Source organism: Xyrauchen texanus, chromosome 8, assembly GCF_025860055.1.
Source record: "Xyrauchen texanus isolate HMW12.3.18 chromosome 8, RBS_HiC_50CHRs, whole genome shotgun sequence".
Taxonomy (NCBI): domain Eukaryota; kingdom Metazoa; phylum Chordata; class Actinopteri; order Cypriniformes; family Catostomidae; genus Xyrauchen; species Xyrauchen texanus.
Genome location: NC_068283.1, coordinates 24,973,599 through 24,986,878, shown reverse-complemented (window position 1 = coordinate 24,986,878; position 13,280 = coordinate 24,973,599).

Below are 13,280 nucleotides of genomic sequence, written 5' to 3'. Positions count from 1 at the left end.
ACCCGAGACGCTACACAAGCATGACTGACGCAGGTGTAGATTGACAGGCTTTTAAACAAGCCCTCATAATAAATCTCCAACTGATTGACAAATTCACTTGTGAAATGGATTGCTGTGAACTGTGTGCCAATGATTGACTCATGATAAATAATATGGTAGTAAACAATACATTGTATCCTAAAGCCGCTTTTTGTATTGTCTTAACAATGATTAACTCTTTTGCTACAGGAATGTAAAGCATTTTAATTATCTGAATATTGTTTATATATATAATTTTTTTATATTTCAAGATAACTATGTATAATTATATATTTATATAAATATATATATAATCATTATATATTGAGCTATTGTTATATGAGGGGCTTTCTCAGCAAATATTTGTATATGCGATTAATCACGATTAATTAATCGGGACACCATGTAATTAATTCGATTAAAATTTGTAATCGATTGACAGCCCTATAAAAAACATTGTATTCATTTTTGCTAAGTAACAAATTGAAAGACATCAATTCTACACATGGGTACCAAATGTCAAGTCAATTGGATCTACGGTTCAAGAGAAGAAGATTTTTGTACGTTTTCCCAAATTTTCACTGTACAGAAAAATCCATCATGGGGAAATTTCAGAGGTTTCAGAAGAACTGGACAAATGTGGTTAAAATGCCATAATTATGAATATACTAATAATGTAATATAATATAATAATAATAATAATAATAATAATAATAATAAAAACCGTCAATAACAATAGATTTCCTCCTGCCGGAGGAATAAAAAAATTGTCTCCTTAGTGAAAAAAGGTTCCTGTTCCCTGGTCTATACACACCAGTTCATAAAAATACAATTAAAATGAAAAATATTTTCACCCTTTTACAAGCTGTTGCAGTTCTACAAACATGTATACCAGTCAACTGTCCTTCTCAGGCTAAAGTTGTCAGTGCTAGAGATTAATTCATATAATGAACGCTGTTAAATTTACCTAATTGTTCATAACTGTTTCATTATGTTCTTTCCACGCTGCTGATGCATTCTAAGGAGTATATAATCAGTGTTTTTATGCGAGTGAGAAGAGTAAAGAGCGACGTTGCATAAATTTACTATTTATATACATGTATTTTGTTACGAGTATCTTCCAAATACACTCCCGAAGACAACTACTATTTTTATAATGTCTGGATTGATGTCTGGATAATATAACACATGGTGCTGTGATACAAATACACGTGGTACAGTGCCCGAATAACACTGTAGAGTAAAAAATATGATGCATAGCCTAATATTAAAAAATTAGATATATTAGAAAACATTAGCTCACAATTTCTTTATTGAAATGATTGCAATACTTTGTTATATTATCCTGAAGAACTATAACAATATTAATGCTAATAGGTCTAATAATTGAATCATCAATTAGGGAAAGTGCAGGAGATCCCGTTTGGAGATGAACAGTTGACTCGGAGGACATGGAGATCCAGATTGTTCATTTTCCCAGCAGGCAAATTTGTGTAGTTTTGTGTATTTGTAAACAAACACAATGTGCATGGTTGTTTGATATACTGAGAAAAAGGACTTAGTAAAACATGGATAAATATTGGAGATGCCTTTGGAAGATGGAGACAGCTTAAACAATTAAAAATGGATCCTGAGTTGGCTAATATTACTGGCCTAGTCAAAGTCCTGACATGAACCAGGTTGAGATGCTGTGGCAGGACCTTAAATGGGCAATTCATGCTCAAAAACCCTCCAATGTGGCTGAACTAAATGAGTTCTGCAAAGAAAAGTGGGTAAAATCTCCACCACAGCATTGTGAAAGACTGATCTCCAGTTATCGGAAGCGTTTGCTTGCAGTTGTTGCTGCTAAAGGTGGCACATCCAGCTATTAAGTTTAAGGGGGTAGTTAGTTTTTCACATGGGTGACATGTGTTGGATAACTTTTTTGCTTAAATAAAAAAAGTATATATATATATATATATATATATATATATATATATATATATATATATATATATATATAATATAATATAATAAAAGTAAACACAAAATACAGTTTTCATATATATGGGACGGAGCTTTAACTTCTATCAAGAGATTATGGGAGAAAGATTTAACCTTTTTATTGGAGGAGGGAGCGTGGGCTAGGATTCTAAAAAATGTCAAGTCTGCATCTAGAGATGCAAGGGTTTGCCTTATGCAATTCAAGATTTTACATTGATTCTATTGGACCCCTTCTAGATTGTATAGGCTTGGTCTTAATTACACACCCACCTACTGTCAATGCCAATCAGAAGATGGAGACCCATATTTTTGGTGGTGTGTTAAGATCCTAGAATTTTACATGAGGGTTCAGAGTTTTATGTGTGATGTATTGGGCACTCAAATTTCATTTTGCCCCAGACTCTGTATTTTAGGAGATTGGGTGGTCATTAATATAGGGGATAGATATATAAAAAGTTGGGACCTAGCCAGAGTTATGATTGGCTGACAGATCATTCTTAGGGTATGGAAGTTGGCTGGAGCACCCTCATTTCAGGAGTGGTACACAGAGATGGATGGGGTGGTGGTATTCGAGGAGATGATATATAGAAGGCTGGGAAAATGGGATTTGTGGGGTAGATATTTGGTCTTTTTGGAGGGTTCTCGGGAAGGGGTTGTGGAGAGGTATTTGTAGTTTCAAATATGTATGTGCATTTTTAATGTTTTTTGAAAGTATAGTTTATTATGTTTTTTTTTTATGGTCTAAATGGTTGTCACCACTGGAGTATGTTCGATTGGAGGGGCTTAATATATATAATTTGTTTCCGTATTTTCTGTTGTGTTTATTTGGTTTGTGTGTGGAATCAATGAAAATTGTTAATAACAAAAAATATATATATATTGACATACACATAGATATGTATGTATATATACAGTATCTCTCTCTCTCTCTCTCTCTCTCTCTCTCTCTGACACACACACACACACACACACACACACATTATGTATATATATGTATATATATATATATTAACATTTACATTTATTCATTTGGCAGATGCTTTTATCCAAAGCGACTTACAAAAGAGAAAACATAAGTGAATCATCTTAAGGAGACCTTTGTATGAAAAGTGCCATACTACAAAGTTTGACTATCAGAATAGCATTCAAAACTTTAAAACAAAATTTAAGTGCAACAAGAATTTTCTTTTTTTTCCCTGATATGATTAGTGAAATGATGTTGGCTGGTCATTTTGTGCCAGGACCAAAAAGCTTTTTGCAATTATTTAAAATACACCTGATCACTCTGCATAATAATCTAGAAACAATGTGAATCAACACCACAACAATTGAAGCAGAAAACGTTGCGAAACACAAAATTTATGTCACCGCCAATATTTTTGGCCACAGCTGTACGCAGAAGCCGTAAAGATGGTGAATCAGACAGAAAGGAGAAATGAAATAAACAGAGTGGGAAATCATATTACAAAATAAACAGAACAGACAAATAAGGAAAACGTATTGGTTGACCTAAAGAAACTAGTTATTTTCATAGCAGGAGCCACAATGGAGATTAAATCCAAGACTGAAAGAATACAAATAATTGTAAAAGCAGCAGTGCATCATTTAAATATCAGTGGGCTGACATGGGAGGAAGTAAGAAAGTATCTAAGCCAGGAACAAGCATCGAATACCAATAATGGTCCTCTTGTTACAATGGAATTCTAGAAGTTTGTTGGCTTATGGACAAGATTTTAAAAAATACATAGAAGAGTTATCTAGTAAACCCAATGTTATTTGTGTACAGGAGACATGGTTAAGACCCAATTTAGACTTTAGAATAGTTGGATATGATTGTGTTAGGTGTGATGGGAGGGAAGGAGTAGGAGGTGGGTGTGTAACATTTATTAGAGAAAGTGTTGCATTTAGAGAGATAGGAATAGGAAATGAGTAAGAATTTATAATCATAGAGATCTGGACAAAGGAAGGAGAGCTCATAAATATTAATTACTATCTTCTTGTAAGAAATTAGACCTGAGTAGTTTAATGCAAATTGAAGGAATGGATGGAAATAGGGGAGTGATATGTTGGGATTTTAATGAACATAGCACATTATGGGGAGGAATAAAAACAGATGTAAATGGAGAGGTGATTGAAGAACTGTTAGAGGAAAAGGACATGGTTTGTTTGAATGATGGGAGAGGGACAAGACTAGATGTACACACAGGGAATATGTCAATATTGGATTTAAATTTAGTGTCGAATAATTTAGCAGGGAAATGTGAGTGGGATGTATCATATATGATCATTATCCAGTATTTTGTAGAATATTACTACAGGGAAATAAAAAACAAGGAAAAACAATGGGGAAATCGATATTTGACAGTACGAAATGGGAAGAATTTAGTTTTATTTGTTAGAGAGAAATGGACAAAATAGTTTTAAATGAAGATATTGAAGAGATTGATAAACATTTTTTAAACAGTACTGATTGAAGCTGCAAATGAGTCAATTCCTAAAAGTAATGGAAAAATTAAGAGAAAGGTCTTAGAATATTAAGAACTCATAATTTTCAAAACTTAATTAAATATACGCAGTGGAGTTCTTGCCGCTACTATGCAACCCAACGGAGCAGCTGCAGCCATCTGCCGGGGGACGGAGGAGCCCGGCAACCTGGAAGCGGAGGAATGGTTGCCGACCGCGAGGGGAGATGGGGCTCCTAGCCAACCGCCTGGAGCAGGAGAACCGCTGCCAGGGGCGGGGGAGACCCTTTCTGTCCCACGAGAATGCAGCAGGGCTTTCCGTCCACCGGGGGCCATAGGACTGTCCCCGATTCGCCCGGAGAGGCACGGCTGTTGTCCATAAGAGGGTTGAGGAGTGACTGAGGACCAAGCTGACCAAGTGTTTTTTTTTTCTCTCTCTCCCTCCCACTGTTGCTCCGTGTTGGCCTTTTCCCTCTCTTTTAAATTTTACAGTGTTTTTTTGTTGGGGGTACTGCACTACTACAGATTAGTACCCCCTATTCTAATCATTATTGTTTCCCTCCCCCTATCCCCTCCCAGATTCTGGAAGGCGGGGATGAACTGCCAGCAGATAGGGAGTAAGGCACGCCCTCCCCCAGGGAAAGGGGGGGGTATACGTCATGCCGGGGGCTCCCCGGCCTAAGAGAACGAGGGAGGAATGTGACAGGGCGGAGGGCGGGCCGGGTCATGATTCTACACGCCCGGCCCCTTATCAGGCTAATGAAGCCTCCGAGAGAGATAAATGCTGATTGCGGACAGTGGTGAGAGAGAGAGAGAGAGAGAGAGAGAGAGAGAGAGAGAGAGAGAGCATTTATGGGCAGCTGTCCGTCATATGTGTGTGCTTGTGTCTTTTGGGTTAAGTTTGTCATAACTAATTTATGAATAGGATGTTCGAGAATAGATGGATTACTGAGTCATTGACCCTCTTTCCCTAGCTTCCTATTTCCTACTTGAATTGTGGGTTTTCGCACCAATCCATCTTCATCTTTACAAACATCAAGCACTCGTCCAAGTCTCCACTCATTGCAGGGAATTCCTTCCTCCTTAACAATGACAATATCTACAATATTCACATTTCATCTCGAAGAGTGCCACCGTTGTTTTTCCTGGTGGAGGCAGAGGCTTTCATAGTAAGTAAATGGTTTGGGGTAAGTGGCTCTAGACACTTGGGGTCATTGATGGTGTCAGTGGTGAGTGGGTGGCTATTTATGATTGACATCGCTTCATAGAAGAAAGTTCTCAAGGAAGCATCATCTAATCTTCCAGCTCTCTGAGAAAGAACCAATCTTAGGACACTCCTAACTGTCCTGATCTGCCATTCTCATACATCTCCCATGTGACTGGCATCAGATACATTCATAGTTAAGTCACATTGCTTTTGGGCTAGATAAGCAGTCAATCTGTCCTTGTCCACTTCCTTAAAAGCCTTTGTAAGCTAATTTTTCACTCCAACAAAATATGTTTCTTGATCCGATCTGATCTCTCTTACAACTCCACGGATAGCTATAAAACACAGCAAAGCATTTATGAAGGCATCAGTTGTTAGATCTTCCAACATTTCTATGTGGATTGCCCTTGAGGAGAAACAGGTGAATGTGAGACTGTATCTCTTATGCTCTTTACGACCTTGCTTAGAGATAAATGGTCCAAAACAATCCATCCCACTGTATGAGAATGGAGGAGAGGGATCAAAACAGTTAGCAGGTAGATCCGCCATCTTTTGTGTCTCTGCTGGCCTGCGAGATCTCCTGCATCTAACACATTGCTTAATGTGGTTTGCTAAATTTTTGTTGCCACCAACAACCCAATAACCATTTGCTCTCAATTAATTATGGGTTTGTCCTCTGCCTTGGTGCTGAGTTTTCTTATGACAGTAATCTAAGATAAGATGTGTAACCACACCATCTCTTGGTAGAATTGCTGGGTGATTCAAGTCAAGAGGTAAAGAATATTTGCGATACTTGCAATACTGGTTCAAGTTGGAACTATTGATGACTATGTGGCAATTTGCCAGTATTTGCATTTCTTCTTTGAAGGCATCCCTTTGTGCCAATTTTACAAGCACGATACCTGCTTTTCTCCTGTCTTCGACATTTATGGGTTTTACTGTTTAGTCTCTTTTTGCTAATTGCAGGATACGAGCGACAACATACAATGCTGTATGCCATTTTGAAAATAGTTTAAATCTCTCCAAAAAAAGTAATCCTTTACTACTTTTTTTGTAGTACTCGCATCATTCTGATTTCATGATCGCCCAACAGAAGCTCTGGAGTTGACTTTGGTGTGACAATCTCTCTTTCCCAAAGAAACTTTTGTCCAGTAAGCCAATTTGAACTTATCAGCTCTGACACCTTGAGGCCTCTGGAAGCATGATCCGCTGGATTTTGATCAGTGTCTATATAATGCCACAGTGCAGGGTCAGTTGCTCCTCTGATTTTTTGTACTTGATTTGCCATGAAAACATGAAATCTGCGGGCCTCATTATTAATGTAGCCCAAGACTACCTGCAAATCTGTCCAAAAATACTCTAGGTCAACTTTGAGCTCCAGCTCCTCCTTTAACATACTACTGACAGCTGAGGAGATCACTGCAGCTGTTAACTCAAGCCTAGGTATGGTCACAACCTTTGTGGGTGCAACCCTTGCCTTGCCAATGACTAAGGAGCAGTGCACTTTGTCTTCACTCAACATTTGGATGTACGAGCACTGACCATACCCATAGCTACTCGCATCTGAAAAGTGATGAAGTTCAATTCTCTGAACCTTCTCTACATTTTCAGGGGCAAAACATCTTGGAATAGGAACATTTTGCAGATTCTTTAGATCATTCAGCCAGCTTGTCCATTGTGGCATTAACTCTTCAGGCAGTGGTTCATCCCATTCAATGCCCTTTTGGCACATCTCCGGTAGTACTTTCTTTCCTAGTAAGAGGAAAGGAGCCAGAAAGCCTAGTGGGTCAAACACAGATGCCACAATTAAGAGGATTCCTCGCCATGTTGTTGGTTTCTCATCCGGGGCAAATTTAAAGGAAAGGGTGTCTCTATTTACACTAGTGACTTTCTCCACAGCACATGCGTGAGACTGAGTTTGACCATGAAAACAAAATTCTTACTTTATTGGATCTGTTTGGATCCTTTGAGTTGTTCCCCACAACACTGTATGTTCTCAACACAGTGCTTGATTTATCTGATGCTTTCACATTTGTGATGAATGCATTAGCCTTTGAGTGCTTAACTTCTCTATATGGCTTTTCTTCAGTTGACTTCAAGGTGTAACAGGATGTTACAGGGTTGCATGCTATTTCTGCTTCTTGTGCCAAAAAATCAGCAAACTCCTTGAAATTAGGGTATTCCTCTGTTTGTCTCAACTGCATTGTGACATGTTGGTTCTAACGAGACATCACCCAATCAGGGAATTTTTGTAGCATTCTTTGATTCTCACAGTCATCTGAAGCCCTTTGATGTGTGGTATGGCATTGCTGCAGGCTGTCAGAAAATCACTGAATTGTCTCAATTTAACTGACTCTCTCAAGCTAATCTTTGGCCATTTTTTCAGTTTTTCTCTAAATACTCACTGGATTACAAATAAATGGCCATACTGAGAATTCAGTGCATCCCATGCTTGATCATAGACTTCATCATCCTTTCTGTAGAAGCTTCCTTCCAATACAGATCGTGCCTCCCTCACCACTGACATTTTTTTGTAGGTAGAACAACTTATCAGCTGGATTTGTGCATCGCTGTTCTATCAATGCTTTGAAACTTCTTCTCCACTCTAAGAACTTATCTGGGTCCCCTGAGAAAACTGAGGACTCAGGTGCAGGATGTCTGGTGAGGACCATTGTGTCATGTAAGGCTTGTACTATTGATGCTTCACAATTTGTGTGGTTTGTTTGTTCATTGCTATTATTCTTACATGTTTGTTCCTCTTTAATTTCTTTATAAGATACTGGAGGACAATTAGCCACCTCAGTGTGTACTGTTCTACTTTCATCACCGGATTAACCTGAGTCAGCTTCAGAGTATGCCTTGTGCTTCGCAGCTATTACTTGAAAATCTCTCTGATTTTCCAGTCTTTTATGTTCTTGCCTTTGTGTAGCGATTTCCTCCTCCATCTTCATTTTGGCCTGCTTTGCAGTAGTAGTGGAAATTTTGATTCTTTCCAGAGACTCGTTCATTTTTAGTTCGTTCACCAAAATGATTCGTTCAGATTCGTTCACTGATTCGTTCAGTTTTTTTTTTCCATATTACACAAATACGTCAGCAGCAGGTGCGGCAAAATGTGTTGTTCAACTAATGTATTTACTTGTTACAAAATAAAAACTGATTTGACTTTATTAAAAATGGTGCCCTACTCATTAAATGGATAAAATAAGTCTAAATAAGTGATCAAAGTCTTTACACTCTTTTTATCTTTTAAATTACACTCTTTTCAGATGACCAAATCACAAGTGTTTTTTAATTTGTTTGCATACTAGGCAGGCTAGTTAACATTTTTTTTGTTTGGTCAGAACGAGTTAAACGAGGAGTTATGTTCTGTATGTAAGATATGAATTGCGCGTGCACAGTACGGATACCTGCGCTTTGCATTCAATTTCTGCTGATTGATGAACTAGATTGACAGAATGGCCGACCTGGTACACGAACTGGGTATAGCAACCAGTTCGTTCAATTCGTTCACGAACGGGAGATCTCTCTCTCGTTCAGACTCAAAACAGAGCAATATGATATTCATTCAGCAGAGTAGATCCAACCAATTACATGCCCCTTCTAATCCCGAGCTGAAATGCTATTAGCTGACGTGAGTCACGTGACGCAAATAATCAATACTCTAAATTTTTTTTATGTTTTACAGTTTTTAAACAAACAAAAGTGCATGACATGACTCAAACATATATATTTATTTTTGAAAGTATAAAACTGTTGAAACATAAAACAACAATAATAAAAATAAATAATACAAAATGCACACAAAACACCAGTGCTTACACTATTTACTATATAAATAGTCAGGTAAAGTGCAATGTATAATACAAAACAGGTAGTGCAAAACTACAAAAGTTCTTTTTTTAAACAGTATAAAATATAAAAACAGGTAAAAGTAGTGTAAAGTTAAATCAAGCTAAAAACACAGTAGTGCAAAAATAATTTGCACTAAACAGCAAGTAAAGTTTACTTAGTAAACATTAGTGCAAATATAAACAGTAGTAAACAGTAGCTTATCCCTGTATAAAGTGCAAAAAAAAACAAAAAAAAACAGAGCAGCATGAAAAAAGACCCTGCCATATAAGCAGGTATAACAACAACAGGATTATTCAAAGTTGGCATTCAAAAACATCAGCTGTCTGGCCTTAGCGGGGCTGATTCTGCTTCTTTTTCAGAGATTATCTGTCCCATCTTACTGAAAACTCTTTCTGATGGAACAGATGTTGCCACAATGCAAAGCCTTCCCAGCATAACTTGGGTCAGTCTGGGGTAAATCAGTGCCCGGTTTTGCCACCAGAGTAGTGGGTTGGAGGACCTTGGTTGAAGGGGCTCCTCTGAATATGACCGAACTTCCAAAACAGCCTCTGCTGAAGAACTTGTATTTGTCACAAGACCTGAAACTTGTTCATCGAAATCACCCCACACTAAGCTTTCTTGTGTTTCTTGCGGTGCTGGTGCTGCTGCTGCCTGTTGCTGCTCTGGTTGATGTGCTGAGGAAGATCTCACTCTCCCAGCGGCATTTTTGAGTCTCTGGATGCCTTCATTTGCTGCATGATCATCTGAAAAGGCCTTTTTTTTAAATCTTGGGTCCAGTGCAGACGCTTCTGAGAGCAGATGGTGAAATTCCACCTTGTGGAACCTGGTAGCCATATCTTTGGTAATTGCTTCAAGCATGTCCATTATAGGTTTTCTGAACCCTCCCGATCTCAGGTATCTTGTGCTTATTTTTGGACACTCCGTGAAAGCAGGATCACCTTTGAGGCAGTCACATAGCTATAGGGAGCAAAAACAACATTTGAATTTAATAAATACCGTATAATAATCATTAATGAATAATATTAATTTCCCTGCATTACTGTGGCAATAACAATGCCACTTATAATTTATTTATTTTACAGTCTGCAAAAGCTGCTTGCAAAACATAGTTTTTTTTAATGTTATGCTAATAAGAGTCAAATTAAATTAAATTATTAAATTAAATTTGTTATAATAATGATTGTTCTAAGAGTATTGTTACATACCTCTCACCACTGATTTCAACTGTGACTTCTTCAAATGGTTTTAAAACCTCACAGGCCTCTTCCATTTCTTTCCACTCATCCTGTGTCAGAATTTCCAGTCGAGAATTTACTAGTGCAAGTGTGGTGATGATGGCATCCTTGTTATCAAGAAATCTCTGTAACATATAAAATGTGGAGTTCCATCGTGTTGGGCAGTCCTGTTTCAGTTTTAACTCTGGCAAGCCCATCTGCTGCTGAGTTGCCTTGAGTTTTTCAGCTGCCACTGTGCTTCGGTGCATGTACTCCACAATTGCTTTAACCTTATTCAGTGTATTTTTGATTACATGGAGTCCACCCCTCACAATCAAATTAATTGTGTGGGCAAAACATGGCAGATGCTTCCATGAGGTTTTGTGAATGGCTAGGGTTATGTTGTGAGCATTGTCAGAGACACAAGCTACTATTTTGTCCGTTATGTTCCACTCTCTGGCAATTCTTAAAAGATTGTCGGCCAGATTATCTGCAATGTGTCTTTCAGTAAATTCAAAACAATCTAACAGACATGTCTCCATTTTAAAATTGTCAATGAAGTGGCATGTAACTGACATGAAACCACATGTGGCCCTAGATGTCCAGCAGTCAGTCGGTTGTGAGGCAGACAGCCGATGCCTTGCCAACTTTGTCCATAATTTGTTCACGAACCTTTGAAAACATTTCTGGAATGATTGTTTTTGACAGGGTCTGCCTGCTGGGCAATATATAGGAGGGTTTAAGGCCTTTGTAAATGCTTTGAAACCTCTGTCCTCCACAATGGAAAAAGGTTGTAGATCCAATGCAATCATCCTTGCCAGGTCCTCATCCACTTTCTTTTGTCTTAGTGGGTCAATTGGCCGAGCCACAAAATGTGTTAGGGTGGTCTGTCCTGCCTGTCGTCTGTGTGGGACAGTTGTATGAGGTGTGCTGGTAGTGGCAGATGAGGTAGGAGGAGGTTGAGCAGTACTGGTACTGATGGATGTTCCAGGATCCTCAGCTTGTTCAGTTTCCCTTTGTGTCAGCTGCACAGTTGGATGCTTTACCTTTAGATGCCTGTTAAGGTTAGCTGTAGATCCTCCTTTAAAGGACAACTGTGTTTTACAAATTGTACACAAAGCCTGTGTTGGAGACACCTCATTAAAATAATTCCATAATACACTTCTCTTTCTGGTGCTACTCATTTTGAAGTTAGCAGATTACCTGATGTAGTTTGTAGATTTTAGTAAAAACGAAAATTTTAAGCTGTCTTTTATTAAATTAAACCATCAGCTTGCACTGTTAACTTCGTCGTCATTATTATCTTGACGTTCGAACAACTGGTTCTTTCATTCACGAACGAGATGTATGTAACAGTTCATTTGACTCGTTCAAACTCAAAGCAACTCAATAAAGGGCGTATTCGTTCACTAGATTCAACAAATCACATGCTCCATCCTCGTATCATACTCGAAGGCTATTGGCTCGAGGTTTAGTCACTCTTTGTCTTTGACAGATGAAACGGTCCACAGAGCTACACGGTTCATTGAGCTGCGCATGCGCGCAATAGCGGCGCGCAGTGGTGGAGGGAGGAATTTCAGTGAACGAGAAATATGAGTCAATGGATAACGTGAACGAGAATGATTCGTTCACCTAAAAGATTCGTTCAAAAAGAACGATTCGTTCACGAACGTAACATCACTACTTTGCAGCAAACTGTGCAGCACACTCTGCTCTTTTTGCTGTGATGCTTTGATGTGTTGTTAAGCATCTTGTGAGGTGACTATGAATAGTAGATTTGGAGCTTATAGTCCCCAAAATTGAATGAGTATACTCTGTCAAGTACATACGAATTCTTGCATCTTCTGCCTTAGCATCAAATTCCTCTTGCCCCACTTTACTCATATGTACTTTCATCAACCCCATCAAGTCTTTTGCTGTACAGGAATCAATTTTCTTCTAATCTCAGCAGAAAGTACTGATTGAGATCGTATAAATTCATATACATTTTTCACTTGTGTTTCCAGCTCTTCAACATTATTCATTATGTCACCTAAGACTTGGTCGGAGAACTCATCCTTAAGTTTGGTACATGTAATTCTAACTTGTTCTTTCCAGCTTTAATATAGCTTGATGAATTTGCTCTCCTTCTGAGAAGCCTCTTCCTGTTTAAGCTCCAGCATTTTTGGAGTTAATTTTTTCTCCCATGAGAATTTCCTGAGTTCATCTCTTGTTGAAATGGCATAGGTTCTATCATCACTATTTGATGTGATTCTATTTTAGCATGAATATCACCTATGAGTAACCTGAGTCTTTCCCTTTCAACATAATTGAGATTTTAATTGTTCAGTTAATCTAATCAATTCTTGAATTGACTCAATTTGCTCACTAGATTCACCACCTTGTGATTTTTCTCTGTGGACTGACATCATAAATGCTTTGGCAAACACTTACTCAACTATTACTCTCAGATCAAAAAACACCAGAAGAGCCGCACTCTTCTGCTTGAAGACAGCGATGGAGTTAAACAAACACTGTACTCTGAAGAATATAGAAGAGATTCTT